Source organism: Pimephales promelas, chromosome 8 (genome assembly GCF_988280905.1).
Source record: "Pimephales promelas chromosome 8, fPimPro1.hap1.1, whole genome shotgun sequence".
In the NCBI taxonomy this organism is placed as follows: Eukaryota; Metazoa; Chordata; class Actinopteri; order Cypriniformes; family Leuciscidae; genus Pimephales; species Pimephales promelas.
This window is the reverse complement of record NC_142776.1, coordinates 4703940-4724443: the sequence shown is the minus strand read 5'-3', so window position 1 is coordinate 4724443 and position 20504 is coordinate 4703940. Positions and strand designations below refer to the sequence as shown.

The window sequence follows — 20504 nt, the reverse complement described above, 5'->3', positions numbered from 1 at the left end:
TTCTGACCATGAGAGAAGTTGCAAAGGTTGTAGTGTTTTTGCATTGTGGTCATGGCATTAGCAATATGAAAATTATGCACTTATTATGAAATATTTCTTAATATGAGGGTCTGGAGCAATGCCAGAATGAACTTATGCCATTGGCAGTTTTTCAAATTTGAGCTATTATGAAGTTTTGTTTGGTGGTTGTTGTAATGGCATTCCATTTTGGCTAAATCTCTCTTAAGTTAAACTGCTATATCACATTAACTTTTCGTCTTGAGAGAAATACTGATCCTTACCACAACATCAATATGGATGAGCTGTGTGAAACAACTGCAAACAGAAGGGTGAATGATTCAATATCATGCCATGTCCTTTGCGTCCTCCCTAGGAAGAGAAGAGCTTTGTGAAGTTAATACCTTAAAATAAATTAACCATCCTTTGCTCAGCTGCTTGTTGCTTAGTAACTTTATACCATCTGGGAGACATATATTTCCAACAAGGGAGTGAAGGAGAGAGAAAGAGCTCAGAGAGACTATCATTGTGCATGTATTAATTATCTGTTTTATACACTATTTAAGCAGAGAATTAAATGCCTTTCCCATTAGATTAATTTCCGCTCCTGCCCTTTCACATTGACTTGTGCTAGAAACGGTGGCATTTCTTTAGGCCCATTGTCTAGGAACCATGAGATAAGGCCTCTTCCACAAGCAGTGATGTCATGCATGAAAGTTTGTGGAAAGATAAATAGTGCTGGGTATGACAAGAGATAGGCTAGTAAAAAAAAAAAAAAAAAAAAAATGAATGGGAACTATTCAATATTTGTCCGCTGGAATCAATGGGACGTTCTTTTCAGATATTCAATATATACCATTGATATACAAAATCAGTGTCAAATCTAAGGAGCTTTCACCATTTTATTGTCCATTTTGAAAGTAGTCACCATTTTTGCATTTCTGTGTGATGGTGGTAAGGGTGCAGAAATAGCACACTTCACTTTTAATTGTTTGAACATCTTGCCGGTAAGGGTGCAGAAATAACACGCTTCACTTTTAATTGTATTAACATCTTTGTTATTTTTTATACAGTTATCTGTTATTCTTGACTCAAACTTGACATAATAAACAGAATGGCAAAATATATGATTCTTAAGCAATCAGTAAACATTTAAAAGTGACATAAATCAATGCTTTTCAAATGGATTTGCTTCTGGATGGAAATATGGGACGTATTCTACAGTTTATTTTGGTCTTCTAACCACGTATGCTTATTATTTGAGATTGAGAACCACTGATGTGAATGACAAGTTCTTCTCCTCACGGAAAATTAATTACACATAGGAGGTTTTTTTTTTTTTTTTGGTAAAGATACCATTTAAAAGTATTTTTATAAGTAATGGCCGTACTATTTTTCTTATGTTCTCTCATTTTAATGCTCAAGTTTTTTGTCCTTTGAAGAGTGTGAACATTAATTTCAAATTGAGACATTTGAAAAATGAATCATGTTTTTTTAACAAGCATCTTACTTCACACATCTGTCATAAAGACATTGATACATCCTTGCACATAGTGCTGTCACTAAAATCACAACACATATTAATCGAACTTAATAGTCACAGCTAGGGCCCATCCATGAGAGTTTATGATGAGGCATCGACAGAGTCGGCATTTTAGGGGGACCATACTGAATATGTCATAATTTTCTCAACGAATGCCGTTCCTACACTGCCATTTTTTTTAAAAGAAATTGATACTTTTATTCAGCAAGAGCATATTAAAGTTGTCCCCCCCCCCCCCCCAAATGTATTTTAAATAAATGCTTTTCTTTTTATTCATCTGTGAATCCTGAAAGAAATTTCACGTTTTGTAATATTGTTTTTCAATATTGATAACAAGAGATGTTTCTTGGTCTTAAAAATATATTAAATTACAAAACAGTTATTTTATGTTGTTGTAACATTTCACAATATTACTCTTGTACTGTATTTTTCATCAAATAAATGCTGCTTTGGAGAGCATGAGGCTACTCATTTTCCAAAGTTTTGAATGTGTTGTACACTAACCTAAAGGGTTATTAGGAACACCATACTAATACTGTGAACCAGAACTGCCGTAATTCTATGTGGCATTGATTCAACAATGGGTGCTGTAAGCATTATTTAGAAATGTTGGCCCATATTGATAGGATAGCATCTTGCAGTTGATGGAGATTTGTGGGATGTACATCCAGGGCACGAAGCTCCCGTTCCACCACATCCCAAAGATGCTCTATTGGGTTGAGATCTGGTGACTGTGGGGGCCATTTTAGTACAGTGAACTAACTGTCATGTTCAAGAAACCATTTTGGAATGATTGGAGCTTTGTGACATGGTGCATTATCCTGCTGGAAGGAGCCATCAGAGGATGGGTACATGGTGGCCAACTGGCCATAAAGGGATGGACATGGTCAGAAACAATGCTCAGGTAGGCCGTGGCATTTAAACGATGCCCAATTTTGCACTAATGGGCCTAAATTGGGCCAAGAAAACATCCTCAACAGCATTACACCACCACCAGTCTGTACAGTGGTAACAAGGCATGATGGATCCATGTTCTCATTCTGTTTACGGCAAATTCTGACTTGACCATCTGAATGTCTTAACAGAAATATATATATATATATATATATGAAATTCCAAATGCACCATAAGTAATCCATCCTTGTGTCGACACTGGCCTGAGAACGCTGTGACTTCCCAAACAAATCCAATTTGCTGTATTCCCACTTGATTTCAAACTGACTCGGCTGTTTCCACATCCTCACAGCCCATCTTAAGCATTCCCATCCATCAGTCTCTCCGTCCAAGATTTCTCGAGTGTCTAAACACCCTAAGGGTGTGTAAGACAACAGAGAGGGAAATCGCTTAAATTAGTAGTGAGTGACGGATCAAGAAGTCTTGACCTCATTACACAAGCTTCTCCTCTGAGCTCAGTCACAAATGTGACCTGTGTCCATCCTCTAATCCGACACAATTTTCAGCATCCGTTTTAAAAGAAGTCAAACTTTTGATAAACGAGGGGATGTACAGATCATTGATGTTGACATTTTAAGTGCTTTGGTAGTATCTTTCAAAAATGAACTTACCAGAGAAGCTGACACCAGATATCTGCAACGGACACACATATAGAATTAAAACACGACTTTCTCATTTATCACACCCATGAAATGTACATGAAGGGCTGTCGGATTGAATTGATATTTTTCACTGGCCGATATTTTTATTTTGCCCTACTTGGCTTTCTCTAGTGCAATTTGTTGCATTATTAATTGACTGAAACATTTGTGTTCACTGCCATCTTTCTGGCTGACATGCCCACTTTGTCACACAGATCTCAGGAAGTCTGGATAATAGGACAAGCAGACACACACACACACACGGTAAATGGTTGAGCGAATCCGAAAACAAACACACTCGGCTCGGTTTGATATCCCACTGTCCGGCGCTCTGCTAATCAGTGCAGGAATATGTGGCGCACGGGTGTCAGGTGATTTATTGGCTCCTTCTAAGGTACCGCTGAAATGGCTCAGAAAAAATGACTTCACAAACTGATTCCAGACCAGTTTTTACTCTCACAAGAAGGTTAGTCCAGGATATTTTTAGTCGAAGGAGTCAGGAATTGATTTTGTGTCGTGCACCTAGAGTTTGGGCCGCTTTCAGAATCAGAACTAGAGGTATTGTGTTTGGCAAGTATAACTATGTGCTCCTCTTTATTTGGTTAAAGGATTAAAGGAATAGTTCACTCAATATTAAAATGCCATTTACTAACTCGCGTCGCTCCAGACTTGTATTACGTTCTTTGTTTTGGTGCGGACTTTTTGGGCAGGTGTGAATACAGCAATCGAACTCGGGTGCGGACCAAACAACCAAACCGAGACCCAGCCGAATAGGTGGTCTCGGTACGGTTCGTTTACGGTGTGACAATGAACCGACCCAATTGCAAGAAAGCACTGCGCCTTTGAGTTAACAGGCTTCCGTAGTCAGAGTTGCGTTATGGGAAAGTGATCTTTTGTAGCCTACTACATTCTCTATGAATGAAAACTTTATACCTTATCCGTCTTCTGCGCAGTGCCACTGTCAGCATGCCATGGTAGGCCAACACGTTCTCATCCTAGGGCGTCATGTAGTGACACTTTTGAAATTTTGTCTAAATCGTCAATATAACACGCACAGAGCTTTGTTTGGTTATGGTAGGTTTAGTTCTGGGTTAGGTTTAGGGTTAGACCACTAGGAGGCGCCTTCTGGCCCATATATATTTGCGTCTCATATTAACGCTAAAGTTAACGCACATGGGGGCCATGTGAATTGGATGCAGGCAAAATGTCCAAAGCCTCAGTATATGACGTCTTGGGATGAGAATGGGTTGACATGAGAGCATGTTCAAAATCAGTAAAAGAACAAATATTGCAGTACGAAACATCTCCATGCTGAGCCTTTTTTGCACTTCCTGATTTCCCTACTTGAGAATCCTTATCAAATGGATAGACGACCATTGCACAAGTGTGGATTTGTTTATAAATTATGGTTCACTTGCAAAAAGAGCAGTGTGAAGGTGAACCGTACCAAAAAAAATCATAATAAAAAAATTGGTCCGGACCAAAGCAAGTGAACTATCAGACTTTCCTGGTGTGAATTAGAGCCAGACCGATATATCGGTAGGCCGATATTATCGGCCGATATTAGGCATTTTCCAAACTATCGGTATCGGCAGTTATAATGGCCAATAAATGAATATTTAAAAAATAGAATAAAAATGGACGAAACACGCTTGAACCATGTCATGAGTGTTGGAGTTGTATAGTTTGTCCACCACAGGGCACTCTACACCGTTCCCGTTGGCAAGCTAAACACTCATAGACTAGCTAACCATAAAGCTAGCTGATGCCAATATCATCAGTCTGTTCCGTGTGTCAAAATTAAAAGAAACAAGTTTCTTGTTAAAATGCATTATCATATTATTTTAGTTAAAACTCATAAATAACTACAAATAACTAATGTTAGGGAAATCTGTTGTGTTTTGTTGCGCGTTTCATATATATATATATCGGCCGATATATCGGAATATCGGATTTTAAAACCAAAAAATATTTGTATCGGTATCGGCCTTCAAAATCCTTTATCGGCCGGGCTCTAGTGTGAATACACCCTTAGATTCATTTTGTAGCAATACTACATAATGAGACCTGAAAGTAGTTGAATTACTCTTCCCTTTGCTGGGAGAAAGACTGGGCCACTTCAAACCCTAATGTGTTGTTAATTGTATTATATATTAATGTCCTTACTGGTATGGAATGGTCAGTTTTGATATGCATAATCAGACCATTCACATGCAATCTACCTTTCAACGAGTGAAAACGTATTGAACAGTGTGTGTCATTAATCCATACCATCAACTTTTATAGAAAGCCGAGTCCTTGCTGCCGTACGTGGCGCAGCTTCTCTCTCCGGTTTGACATGCACGATGACGCCGAGTTTCACCGCTAAAACCCATTACGGCACTCACCGTCGTAAAACTTGCATGATCCTGTAAATCTTTTAGCAATGCTAGTTTGAATTTCTGCTTGTGAAGGAGAAAGGGAAAAAAAAAAAGGTTAGGTACTGGTAAGCAAGTGTTAGTGCTCTAAAAGGTGCAGATGTGATAGGACCTAATGTTTATTAAAGCCGAAGAACATGAGAAACACATCATCCTCGGAGGCCTTGTTATCCAGTCCTCTGCTCACTTCAAAAACTCCCCGAATGAATCCATTTTTTAACGCGGAGAGAAGATAATCCGATGTCAGCGTTGAAATATTTAGAGGGGTTCACCTCTGTATTTGCATGAAATAAGAGTCCATGGCTTCCCAAGTGGTGTTGGAAGCTAAGACATGGAGAAGCACGTTGGCCTCAGCGAATGATGTTGAACAATCACTGCCCACATGTTGCTCGGATTCAATTCATAAGGATGTTTACATGTCCTTTGTGATGCATTTAACATGAGCCATGTATTGCTTTGTTCACATTTTTATAAAAGTGATGGTAGAGTTGGCAAATAATGAATTGATTCACAATAACTTTTGTCTCACTGGTTTCTTTTATGACACATAATTGTTACCAAGGATACAAATGGTTACAGAGAAGACTTTTTCTTCTAGGGGCAAACAGGCTGACAGTATGAATTTAAAGTGAAGGGAGAATGAACAGAAATTTGGTATGGAAAGAAGGGGAGAGAGAGGCGACGAGAAAAACAAAGGGCAAATCCAATCCGTCTCTGGTGGGACATTTCCTGGCCAAGGTGAGATGCATCAAGTGTCCTAAGCAGTTAATTGATAAGAACATTCTATCTTTAACTGAGGACAAAGCTGTGCTCCTGGGATCGAAAGCATTCAATGCTGTAGAGATGCTGCAATTCGCCTTGGTAAATCAGGCGAGTTTTTTCACCAAGACTAGAAGTATAGCACCCACACCAGTGGAAGATATCTCATGGTTTATTCTAAGTGTGTGCTGGAGTTTTGACGTCTGCCGCTTTAAGCTCATTAAAGCAGGTCGGAATCTGATCGGCTGTCAATGTTTTGTTTTTTTTTCCAACAAAATTGTTCCTTTGTGTTGCTATAGTTGTGATGTGAACACTACAGTATTCTCTAGAATTTGATTGATTTATTATTACAACTTTATAGTTCTCGTTATAGTCGTCGTCCTCAATGTGAACAGCCCTTTAACCAGTTGACAAAATCTTACTATATGTACAGTACAAGTGCACTTTAATGTCTATTACTCCAATTGCAACACATAGATCACATGTTCATATTCCAACCATTGTTGCTAAAACCCATAGCAACTCTTAAATCCCCCCCCCCCCCCAAAAAAAAAAAAAAAAGATTTTCATAAGACCATTTCACAAGGTGTAAACAACACTGGTCCAGAAACACTTCCTGTTTCAGTTTGTAACTGTTTTCTTTATTTCACATGTAAATAAAAAAATCTTAAAGATGTTTGTTTAACTTTTTGATTCAGTTTTAAATGTTCTGTTGGTTGTATTTTATCCCAGCTTTTATGTAGTGTTAAAAAACTGAAACAGGAAGTGCTTCTGGACCAGTGTTGTTTACATCTTGTGAAATGGTCTATAGAACGATTTGTGAATAAATAACTCCTAAAGTGAGCAAATGATGGACTTTTTGGCAAGGCTTCACAAATTAGTGAAAAACAAAAAGAAAAACAACTGTATGAGATGAGGGATAAGACAGAAACATAACCAACAGGTTTCATTTTATTTTATTTTGGATATATAAGAATCGAATGTATTGATAGCAATAAGAAATGTTTCCTTAAAAGCTAATCCTGTATCATATTGATGTATTGTAATCACATTTTATTGGTTCGATGGTTGGCTGATGTTTGTCATTGTGTGCAAGTCATGTGTATTCTTTCAAGTCCATTCGTTTTGCTAACTACATACCTTGTATTGATTTTTTTTATTCAAGTTTTATAAACTTATACAATTTGCAAAGCAGTCTTTTACATCTGACTTTAGCCAACAACCAGATATGTCTCCTTTGCTTTGACATTAAAGGGATAGTTCACTTTGAAATTAATTTTTGGTATGTTTTAGCTTACCCCAAGATGTAGGTGTCTATATTTCCGCAGTAGTTTCAATTTTGATATTTTTAGGTCAAACCGTTTGTGTCTGTTAGTCATATAATGGAGGTCTATGGTCACCACCTCAAAGAGCATGCACAGAGAAGACCAAATTAAACATGTTTTAATGATTCGTAAATGTAAACTTACACATTGATGGCGTAAGACACTAAACGAGCGGATTGTGTGAGAAAACGGACAGTATTTATACAGTTTTTACCTCTTGTAACCACAGCCACGTCCAAGTCATCTGAGGGTGCGGGCACTTTGTGGCTGTGATTACAAGAGGTAAATACTACACTCTAAAAATGTGGTTAATTTTTTTTTTTAATTACAGTACATTTTAACCCAATGTTTGGGTTTGTCCATGGGTTAAAACAACCCAGCATTTTAGTGTATGTATATATATATATATATATATATACTGTCCGTATTATATTATATGACTGACAGAAAAGAACGGTTTGACCTAAAAATTTCAAAATTGAAACTACTACTGAAACAAAGACACCTACATCGTGGATGCCCTTGAGGTAAGCTAAAACATACCAAAAATGAATTTGATCAAAGTGAACTATCCCTTTAACCCAAAAGAAGTCTGGATTTGATTAAAAGGGAATCAGGTGCTTGATGCATATCAAAGTGCTGACTGTGTTACTCCATACTTAGTCTGACCTCTTCAAAGTACAGGTGGACATGACTTCTTCACCAGAAGTTAACACTCTCAGGCATCTCATTCAAAGATAAAACAATACCTGTTCTTTTTAAGCACTCGGTTTAAACTCTCTACACGCAGGAATCCCCCGAACAAGTTTGATATGCTTTGACAACCCACTCATTGTATGTGAGGAGTTACAAAATGAGACAAGGCAGCCGAGAAGGTTTTCACTGCACTTAGTGCACCATATTCCAAATCCATTTTATACACTTCTCCCAACGTTCATGTCCTCTAATGGAATTGCTGTCTGAAGGCAGGGTGTCCTTATGTGTTTTGGCCACTTCCATTTGTCAGGCTATGCAAAGAAAGCAGCCAGACATGTTCTGTAATGGCCGATGCATGTTACTCGTCAGTGTGATCAGCGTGACTTGGGCTGAATGGCTTTTCTCCATCATCAACAGTGAGAGAGAAACAATGTCTCACAATAATGGGACCAAATGGAAACAAGAGCGTCAATGCATTGCCTCTTTAATTTTTTAAGCTCTTATGAAAGAACACTGTGACTGCAGACGCAGCAGCATATGATCAGCATCTAAAGGGTCCATGGAGCTTTTAAGGATTCAAGCCTGAGCTTTGAGAGTTGCTAAAGTAATGTTTTGCAAATTAAGAAAAAAAAAAAGTCTTATTTGTATCAGTAATGTCTCTGTTTCATTGTGCCGCTTAGGGACAGGTAACAAGAGGGCAGACAGCTGAGCTGAGAAATGCTTTCTCTCCAATGGTTCATGAACACTACACAGGCCTGCAGTGTAATGTGCAGATCTAGAACACCTGAAAGGAAGTACTTTATAGGGAACTGCATCCAGTGAATTGAAAGCATTTTGTACAATAATGTACAATTCGTTTCAAAATTCCAAGACCACATTAAATTTAAAAAAAAAGAAAATTGTGGAAAAGATGAATACATATTTTAAATTCAGCTCTATTTCTTGTTCACGAAACAAAATGTGTGATGTATATTAATGTTATTTTTTACTCTTTGGAACATTCTAGATACCATGACCGCCAAGTTTTGTTAATTCCAGCTCAAGTGCTGCTGGTGTCATTTATGCAAAAGGTGGACTTGCCAAATATTAAGCAAGTCTGAAATTGTTGACCATTACACTCAGTTTGGTATGGTGATTGTATCCATTGAAATGGAACATGTTTGTATTAAAGCTATGGAATACGATGTTAAAAATCGGTCGAGACAGTAGGGAAGTTTTAAAAAACTCATCCCGCCCCTCCACACACCCCCCCCCTCCCCTCTGCGCTACCTGATCCCTGACGTATGTCACGTTTGAGTTCACGTCAAGGCAAGATTAGCAACACATGAAATGTTCTAAACTCCCCACCACCATTATAATACTACTAGTATTGCTAAGGTTTTCAGTAATTGTTATTGCAGCGCATCTTGTTCGAATTCCGATCGGCTCGAACAGAAACCTCGAACAAGAAATATAATTACTTTGAACCGCGATCGGCGATGCTAAACGGCTAACATTCCAATGCCGACCGGCAGCATGAGCAAGTTGTCAAACTGATAAAAAGCCACGTAACACGTCACACTATAAAAGAATAAATAAATGTTTACCTGCTCAACAAAAAGTCATCCGTGTCAGCGTTGTTTTCAGCCCCAGATCTCCCCGAAGCTTTCTCCAATGGTCAATGAAGGACGCTATATTTATCCTACTTGGAGTCCGGCGTTCTTCACATTTCTTTTTAATCTCTGACCTTTCCTCCACAGACTTTCTCTTGCGTCCAAACTTTACAGTAGAGGCAAGCAGGGGCCGCTTGCTGTTGTCGTTTATATTTTTATCCATTGCTTTATCTATTGCTGATCTGACGCAACTAGCTAGCTACCATAGACAGTCTGTCAGCTGTTTGCTCACGCACGGAGGGGGGCGGGTGCGGTTGGGTTGGAGACGTGTGCGCCAGGCGGAGTTTCAAGTGGAGCTGGTGATTGGATGAGAGCAGTTGACCAATATAAGCTGTGCGGCCGCACAGCTTACATTGGTCAACTTTTCTGCGGCTGTACAGCCAATAGAGTGAATGGATTTTTTTCGTTCTTTTTTCTATTCATATTGTTAGGATTGTACTATATAACCATAACCAGCATCTAAACGAGGATATTAATAATGAACAATCTTTGAAATCGTATACCCTAGCTTTAAGGCGAGACACTGCAGGTGAATAGGATAAAAATTTTAACTTACAGATGTCACCATGAAACTTTACCAGTTGATTACTCACATAAATAGGAGAACAACATGTATTGCACGTGTTCTGTAATTACATGTTTAAATATGCTTACCAGGCTATATTTAAATATGCACTAATTTGCACATTTTTTGAAGTGACGAATCTGACCATTGAAAAAAAACAAGGTTAAAAATTATGTTTGCATTTTGTTGATATAATCAATGATAAGACATTTTCAGTGGGGATTATGAATATCTCATTCTGTTACCCTGTAAATCAGAAAATAATAATAATGCCAATTCCCACCCTATTTTTAGGCATAAAATGTCATATAAATCAGGCCAAGAATGATATCAACAAATCCCTCTGAACAAACCTTCACAATATAGTTAGGAATACGGCTGCAAAGTTTGTCTCAAGTCTTTTTTTTCCGTTCTTTTTCTTTTTGTCAGCGCAGTCTCATCCCAAGACGTCATATAACTGATGTCTTGGGACGTCTTTTGACCATATCCGCCTTTTTTACGGCCCCCTTAAACGTCGGTAGATGACGTTATCGGATCCTAACTCTACCCCAGACCTAAACCTAACCCGTCACCTAACTGACGTTAAAGGTAAACCGTCAGTTGTATGACGGCCCGGGGGGCCCTAAAAAGGCGGATATTGACGAATGGTCAAAAGACCTCCCAAGACGTCAGTTATATGACTTCTTGGGATGAGACTGTGTTGTTGGTTTGAGATGTACAGTCCTTTGGTCTACACCATAGTTGAAAGGGCTATATAAATAAATGAGACTTGAGACTTTATGTGAGCCAACAAAATGATCACGTTTCAGCTATGCTTTATAATGTTTAGGCACATGGTAATGTAGAATAATCCATGATATGACTTTAAATTCTTCAAATTCCACCCTTATTGTGAAAAGTTTTGCATTAGAAAGAGGTCAATACTCTTAATAGATATACAATTGGGTATTTTACTCGATCAATTATTAAAGTTGTCTTTTAGGAGGTTTTTTTTTCTTCATTCAAATAAATTTAGAGCGATAGCTCCGCTGGAACCATCTGGGGTTAAATCAAGGTCACGCAAGGTCACAAAGGCCAGTCCCTTAATGGGAGACTAAACCTTCAATGTTCCACTTATTTAATTACCACACAACCTGCCTTTGAATCAATATTTTACACAACATGCTTGTAAGAGCATACATGGAGCATTGTGGGTAAAGCACCAGTGAGCAACATAAAAAAAATAATGGTCTTTATGGTGACACATGAATAAAAGAAAATATGAATGGATGGAAGTATGATGGATGATAGATGCTCAAGCGTAGAGAAAGACAAACAATAGATAATGATACAATGTAATTGTGAAATAATTGAATGGCCCACATGACTGAGAGCCAGGAACATTAACTATACAGCCATGCATGACAGCGGAGTGACAGAAAGACCCAAAATAACATGATCCAGGTCAGTTCCCCATAAAACGCCCTCTAAGCACAAATCCAAGGGGACTTTGAATAAATTACTACAGGAAGAGCTTAGCAGGAGATGAGATGTGTATGTGTGTGTGTGTTTGTATGCTTGTCTCCTTATGATCCCTTAGCCAAACGACTGAGAATTCTCAGGAAGGGATTGGTCAAACAGGTTAATTCGTTGGTAGGCAAGTAATTCACATGAGACTGACAGTTTGAGGCCTCTAACCCTCTGATAGGCAGATTCCGTACACTGTCAGGTGGAGACGCACATCCTCCATGCTCACACTGCTGAGGAGCGAGAGATCACAAGGGAACAAGAGAGACAAAGATTGCCTCTGCCGAAAGTGAATTGAAAGAACAGAAAAAGGCTGAGGGAGGGAGAGGGAATTTCTGGGTCTCTTGAGACAAACAAAACACCCGGGTTGCCAATCAGAAGACGGTCCCCAAGTGATGCTCTAAATCTGGTAGAGAGCTCGGTGTGTGTGTGTGCTTGCGTGCATCAGTGTGAGCGGTTGCATCTTATTGCGTTTATCAGATGATGACTCAACTTCCAGGTCTGTAAACAATGTAAGAAACAACATCCTTGTATTGTCCTTTACTGATCATTCATGGAGAATGAATTTGTGTATTCTTTGGTGAATGATTTTACAGTACGATCAGCAGGGTCATTCAACAGGTGTAAAACATTTGAAACATCTGTTTGGAAACAAGTGAGTCAAGGCAGTGAGAATAGGTCTACAGTTTTTGAAAAATATATTTTTATTTAAAAAAAAAAATTACTAATAATATGAACAACGTGGATTGTTTTACATTTCAGTGGGACAAAAAATTAAAGAAAAAAAAACTTTAGAAACCCATTGAGTAAGAAAAAAAGAAAAATGTTTATAATTAATTTTAATTTTAAATAATTTAATTTTACTTGGAATAATATAAAATGATTTAGAATATATATATATATATATATATATATATATATGTGTGTGTGTGTGTGTGTGTGTGTGTGTGTGTATGTATATATTCTTCATATTTTCTAAATAATTTGTATATTATTCCAAGTAATGAAAATTAATTATAAACATTTTTCATTTATATATTATATATATTATATATTTTATATATTTTTCATATATATATTCTTCATATTTTCTAAATAATTTGTATATTATTCCAAGTAATGAAAATTCATTATAAACATTTTTCATTTATATATTATATATATTATATATTTTATATATTTTTCATATATATATTCTTCATATTTTCTAAATAATTTGTATATTATTCCAAGTAATGAAAATTCATTATAAACATTTTTCATTTATATATATATATATATATATATATATATATATATATATATATATATATATATATATCACTGCTGTCACTTTAAGGCCTGATGCTCGGATTCATTAAACTGTTACACGTGCATTTTCTTTCTCAACTGCTTACCTTCACTTAAAACATAAATGTCTGTGTTTACGTGAATACTCACTCATGTGTGTATGTGTATTTTATACTGTTTAAGTGCAACTAGCAAAGAAAAAGAACTCTATTTAGTGTTAAGAGACAGCTTTATGAGTGGATGTGAGTGAGGAGAGGTGGGTTGTGTGGGGGAGAGAGTGTAGCTGGTATCGTGTATATATTTGATATGTATTGAGAATTTTTTTTTTATATATATTTTTGCACTTATAGTTTATTATTTCAGATGCCTTTTCAAAAGACTACATTTGAAAATTGCATTATATATGCAATTTAAACCACCAAAATGGTTAGGAGTTGGCGGGTTGGTGGATGTCAAGCCCTATTTATGGTAAATATAATTCAAAAAAGAAAACTAATAACATGTCAACCTGAGCAGCATACCAAGTCCAATTGAGTTGTCATTTTCAGCTAAATTAAAACTTAGTTTGTTTTTGTGTTTCAATAAAAACTTTTTTTTCTTTTTGTGTGTATCTTAGCACATATAGTAAAAGTCAGCATTAGCTAATTATTTTTAAAGTCACCTGTTTGTAGAATCACCCACATCTTTATATATATAAAAAAAACAATGTTGTAAACTGTGTTGTAAGCTGTTCCGTGCTCTAATTCAAGTGTCTTGCCATAACAACATGCTGTGCTTTACCCAGATGTCACTGTAGAGCTGAGAGAGAACGCAAAACGACCTTGTTTTGATATTTTCCTATTTCCATCTTTGTGAAAAAACAGAAAAAAATGTACTTGCCTGCTTGTGCCTAATAGTTCTGCATATAATTTTTGGGAGATTTTGCATTTCTGCCCACGAAATAAGAGTACAATATGGCACAAACAAATGTGCTTTCCCACTTTGCAAGCAAATTTGTTCTCCTCGCTATCTCTCGGTTGTTTTTCCTGCCTGTCTGATGTAATACCCGAGAAGGTGCAGTGCAGTGCGAGCCTAGCATTACGGGAGACAGGGGTGATTTCCTCTGGGTCATGGCATTGATTTGGAGCGGCCCTGGAGGCCAGGCGAGCAGCAGGTGGCACACTGACCTGAATTAGGTGATATGGAGCAGTGGTAATCAGACAACTTCCTCAGCATTTCTCTCAGTCCTAAAACAGACACTGAGATGTGAACATCACTAAATAACCATGCTTTGCTGGCTGTTCACACCTGCTCAGGTAACAACCGACTTCGGCTTACAAGAAGCCAAGCAAAAAAACTAACTTAACTAAAATAAAGGGGACCTTTTATGTCATTTTCAACATCTTAATTTTGTCGACTACTAGATTTTTAAACTTTAATGTTGAATAAGTGTCATTTGTGTTGCAGTGCCTCTCTTCCAAGATGGTCAGTAACACTCTGTTTAGATAGAAGCTACCCAATTGAAAGGCGGCATCCTTTGAAGGTCAGAACGAGTGTTGGTAAATGGGAAGGTCTTGCCTATGGAGGATTGTCACCTGGCAACCGTGACAACTGCCATTGATGAGTGACAGTAACATTTGTACTAGTTTTTTTTATTTTTATGTTTTTTTTTATTATTAAACTATCTATATTCAAAACCGGGTTCACAAACTGTCTAAATACGTTCACCATGGTACATTTATGTATATAATAAAGACTAAACTTTATATAATTGCATCTTAGAGAGATATATGAACATTTTAACTGCTTTATTTTTTTTTATTTGTCTCATTAGATATTTTAATAAGTTGAAACCCAACACTTGCGTTTAAAAGTTTTTTTTTTTTTTTTTTAAAGTGTAATTTGACAATGTCTCTCAATAAATGCTGTCGACACTGGCGTGGCGTTCTGGGTTTTTTTCCCGGGAAATTGATACCGCATTTGCAGGAGCATTTGAAATGGAAGAGCCTTCGTCGTGCAGTCATGACGCAATAGACCTTCGAAAAATGCAGCTTTTGAATTGGGACACAGGAATTGTCTCTTTGAATCCCTTCCTTCTGAAAGTGCATTTGCTATGATTGGTTGGCTGGACCAGTGGGTTGTGATTGGTCAACCACTTGCAGCAGTTTTGGAAAAAATCATTCAAAGTTTCTGAAGTTTACCATAACAGACTCAACAAGTCTTTTTTTTTTTTTTTTGTATATGAAAGAAGCAGGAATTGTTTTGATGAGGGATATTGTTACATGTCCGTTTCCCAGAAGAAACCTCCAACAACAATCAAGGCATTTTTTGAGTTACAGAAACAGTGACACTGATATAGAGAATAACTCCCTTTGGAGTGGCTTTGTAACTTTACATACCCTTTTATATGCTCAAACAGCAACATAGCACACTGAAGAGAGTTGAAAAGCATATAAGATCCCTTTAAGAAATAGTTCACCACCAAATTACAATTCAGTCACCATTTACTCACCCCATGTCGGGAGAACTGCACACTGGACATTGCATTCCCCTGTTTTAGAAAAAAAATCACCGTTATACTGAAGAGCATCCCTGAGAGCGTTTATGATTCTTAAGAATCGAGTGTGCACTTGAGCAGACCACACGTGGCAGGTCAAGCATTGATCACTTGCATAAAGAGCACTTGGCTTACTTTAAATTGGGTCTTACCTGAAGCAATCTGACTAACTCAAGTTAATGCACAAAACAATTATCCTTCTTAGCGCCCTGATTTAATCAGGTTCTGTGTGTACAGGGAAATAAAGGTATGCCTCTTGCTAAGAAAGACAATTTCACACGCATGCGACCTCCCTCCCTTTAGAAAAATTAAAGCCAATGGAGATTACATAGAGAATTAAGCACTTAGCTCTTACACACAAGTGTGTTGCTGTGCTAATGCTGGTGCTATTGATGGCTCCCTGTGCAGAAATTAGACGCAAACACTTGTGAAGTGAGATGTGAGCACAATATATTTTTGCCAGAAAATGACAATGTTGGAATTGCATAATGTAAAATCCTGAGAAATGCTGAAAGAGTGCATTTCATGGTCCTATTTTTAAAACAAAGGACAAGAATTGGTTCAGAATAATATGTGTGTGTGCGTGTGTGTGTGCGTGTGTGGTATTCTTCTTTTTATTTATTTTTTGAAATGCCGTTTATCATTTGTAGCCCTTTTTTGTAGCACAGTTATTTTTTTGCATAATTTAATAGGATGCATGAAAGCCGAAAACGATGTTCAAGACCAAGCAACATGGTAACAATGCATTATGCATAACATTGAACGCATATTTACACAGGCCTAATAAAGAATATTGTTACAGTCAGAAGTGTTTACAGTCAGAAGTGGGTTCAGTGAGGCTTTAGGCAATCCCAGGCAATCCATTTGAATGTTAACGGTTTCCTTCAAGTGGACCATCATCCTTGGAAAAAATCCATTGAATTGAGTAATAAAGCATAAAAAAAAGTCTCATGGGGCCTTAAAGCTAGATGGACCATACCCTTACTGAGTAATTCTGTGTCCATTACATATACAAACCCCGTTATTCACTGTTATCCCCACTTTTTTGACAGTTTCACTCTAGCCTTTTTGAATCTGTAGTCATAAACTTGCTCTGTGACTGAGATCAATTAGCATATTTTATATAAGGTTTTCCTGTAAGCAATGGTGTTGTCTTACTTGAGCTGTTTCCAATTTATGAGCTGTCCACGAGCTAGCTTTATTTTATTTGCATAATAAACACTGCTTGCTATATTGTGCCGTTGATATTTTTTTTTTACCTCATAACCAAGATACTGAATTTGTTCTGTGTAACTGATTCTTATACAGCCTTTCTCTCACATGTTTTAGTATTCAAACCCTATTTAACTAATGTTCACTGTGTATCCAACATAAATCTTGCAAACAGCAACTGTCTTTTCATCAAACACAGTTTCTACAAAATATTAAGTATATTAGAATGATTTCTGAAGGATCATGTAAAACTGAAGACTGGAGTAAAAATGAGATTTTAAATTGCGTTCAAATATAACTAAGTTATTGTAATTGATATAGCTATTATAACACTGTAACATATTAGTTTTTACTGTTTTTTTTTCAATCAAATAAATTATTTGACGAGATTTGAGTGTGTTAGGCCTGGCAAACCCTACATTATGGGGAAAAAATGTCCCCACAAAGATTCCAATAACCAAAAGTCCTTATGGTCCCCTTGAGGAAAACGGCTTATAAATGTGTGTAAACAATTATATAATTTAAAATACATTTTTGGTTTATAAACACTCACCTAAAGGATTATTAGGAACACCATACTAATAATGTGTTTGATCCGCTTTCGCCTTCAGAAATGCCTTAAATCTACGTTGATAGGATAGCATCTTACAATTGATGGAGATTTGTGGGATGCACATCCAAGGGACGAAGCTCCCGTTCCACCACATCCCAAAAATGCTCTATTGGGTTGAGATCTGGTGACTGTGGGGGCCATTTTAGTACAGTGAACTAACTGTCATGTTCAAGAAACCAATTTGAAATGATTCAAGTTTTGTGACATGGTGCATTATCCTGCTGGAAGTAGCCATCAGAGGATGGGTACATGGTGGCCATAAAGGGATGGACATGGTCAGAATCAATGCTCAGGTTGGCCGTGGCATTTAAACGATGCTCAACTGGCACTAAGAGGCCTAAAGTGTGCCAAGAATCATCCCCCACACCATTACACCACCACCACCAGCCTGCACAGTGGTAACAAGGCATGATGGATCCATGTTCTCATTCTGACTCTACCATCTGAATGTCTCAACAGAAATCGAGACTCATCAGACCAGGCAACATTTTCCCAGTCTTCAACTGTCCAATTTTGGTGAGCTCTTGCAAATTATAGCCTCTTTTTCCTTTTTGTAGTGGAGATGAGTGGTACCCGTCTAGGCCCGTCTGGCACCAGCAACCATGCCACGCTCAAAATTGTGATCACCTTTCTTTCCCATTCTGACATTCAGTTTTGAGTTCAGGAGATTGTCTTGACTAGGACCACACCCCTAAATGCATTGAAGCAGCTGCCATGTGATTGGTTGATTAGATAGTTAATTATTAAAGAGAAATTGATCTGGTGTTCCTAATAATCCTTTAGGTGAGTGTATATCCCTAATAAATGCAGTCCTAAAGTCTGAAACCATTACCGACACTACTTTTTATTTGCATTTTTGTTTTTAGATAATGTAATACAAGAATTGAATCTTTCTGCACTGCATCTCAGTCTAAGTGATCATATAAGATATGAGAGGTAATTGTTTCATGTGTTCCATCTAGACCTCTATCATGTGGATATCCCTTGGATTGGTTTCCCATTCAAGAGAGGTAATTCCAGCTGGTCCAGGTCAGGATGAGTTCAAGATCTCTCATGACCGTAAGCCCAGAGATCCCCAACAACCACAACCGTCTGCAGGCTGCAAAGATGCGTGTCGGCTCCCAGGTTAGCACCTTACAACTTTAATCAAGGGGAGAAAAGTGTCCCACGCCAAACCCCCGCACCCTTGCGAGCACGCAGCGTCTCCGTTACCGCACGTTTGCAGAAAGAGAAAAATAAAGAGACGTATTCAGCCTCTCCATCTTGTGCTCCAAAAGATCCATTAGTATTCTGAGCAAAGCTTAGCCAGTGACAAGCCATACATCACCGTCACAGCAAAACGCTCTCTCTCTCTCTCCCTCTCTCTTGCCGCCCTGCAAATATGGCGAGCGCATGCTCTTTTGTTTGTATGCCACCCTCTGTCCTGCAAGTGTCCTCTAATCTGTGTCCGCAGACGGCGCACGCACACGTACCGCTTTTACAGCTCAGCCATTACAGAGGACGTGCTGTTGCTGGAGGAGAGAGATGCATTCTGGGAAGGTTCGTAAGAAAGGGGCACTTTCACTGTCTCGCCAAACGTTCGTCCTTGACTAACCTTGTCCTTTTACGGAGCTTTTAAAGAGCGCTGTAAATTACGTTGATGGGTCCCTCAAAAATGGCCTCCGGTTTTACTGTTTTCAGCCTGACCGACGAGGTCCAATAATGCAAATTATTGGAAAACTTGAGATGCTGAACCGCAAACACTACTGGTCTGTTGCATTCTGAATAACGCCTGCATTGTTATGCCGCTTTCAATGGCCAGGTAATACGAAAATTCACCCAGCGGAATCATTGTGATGAATAAGACAACAGTTTTTGCCTCTAATATGTTTCCATGTGAACAAAACATAGACATTATCATATTTATTACTCTACTCAGCTTCGTGGAGAGATTCGTATCATGTAATTTACACTGTATGGGACACAAACAAAAGCAGCCGACACTCCCTCTGTCCCCTTCACTCTGAAAAGACACGATGATTGAGCTCCGTATGTAAGTGAAAATGTCCAGCATGACTCAGCTAAAAAAAAAAAAAAAACTGAATTCACATTAATAGCTCCTCAGCATTGACTTTTGAATCTATCTTTCTTTCTTTCTTTCTTTCTTTTTTTGTGCTTCAGGTGAAATGGTAGATTTCGGATCTCGTCTGCAGTTCATCTTGCAAGCATTATTGGAATTCCTGTTTGAGTTCTTCCTCTAGATATTTGAAAAATGAGAGAAATGCATTGGTCGGAAGTATTGAATAGGTTTTTGAAAATAGAAAGAGGTAGTGAATGCTTGGTTGAAAATAAAAGGGCTATTGTACCTCGAAAAAAGTCTCAAATGTGAACTTTGGTCTCTGTAGGAACAAGGCGCGGTGGGTTTATTGGCTTGTTTGTTTGGATCAGATGCTCCATTTGTGTCACGGCAAGGCGATGCATAAATCTGGGTTGCGTTTGCAGGTGTGTGTTTATGTCAGACAGTTCTGGCCTTGTTAATGGTCGGAAAGACTGATTAGGGATATACTAAAGGTGAATCGAGGCAGGTGTTAAATCTGGAGCAAGAGCAGGGGACAGGGACTCCTGTGCTTTAGTCGCCCTGATGGAAGTCGATTGGGTCAGGCATTGGCCCGGTGAAAGGTCAAGGTGACTAGACCAAACAAGTGTCTTTTTGACCTCGACTTCAGCTGTGAGGTCAGGATTTGTAGTATTTGAGCAACCTTGGCATCCCAAGTGCAATAAAGATGTCCAGGTGATTACACTATATCTAAGTCAAAAGT

General features: G+C 38.0%; 1 long non-coding RNA gene across 1 annotated transcript in view; it reads left to right on the top strand.

The window, feature by feature from the left end:
* Positions 1 to 19307, top strand: part of LOC148977633 (uncharacterized) — a 29776-nt gene extending 10469 nt beyond the window's left edge. The window contains exons 3-4 of the long non-coding RNA XR_016169598.1: positions 18669 to 18831; positions 19160 to 19307. This is a non-coding gene — a long non-coding RNA (uncharacterized LOC148977633). The remainder of the gene's footprint in view (positions 1 to 18668; positions 18832 to 19159) is intronic.
* The last annotated feature ends 1197 nt before the right edge of the window (positions 19308 to 20504 follow it).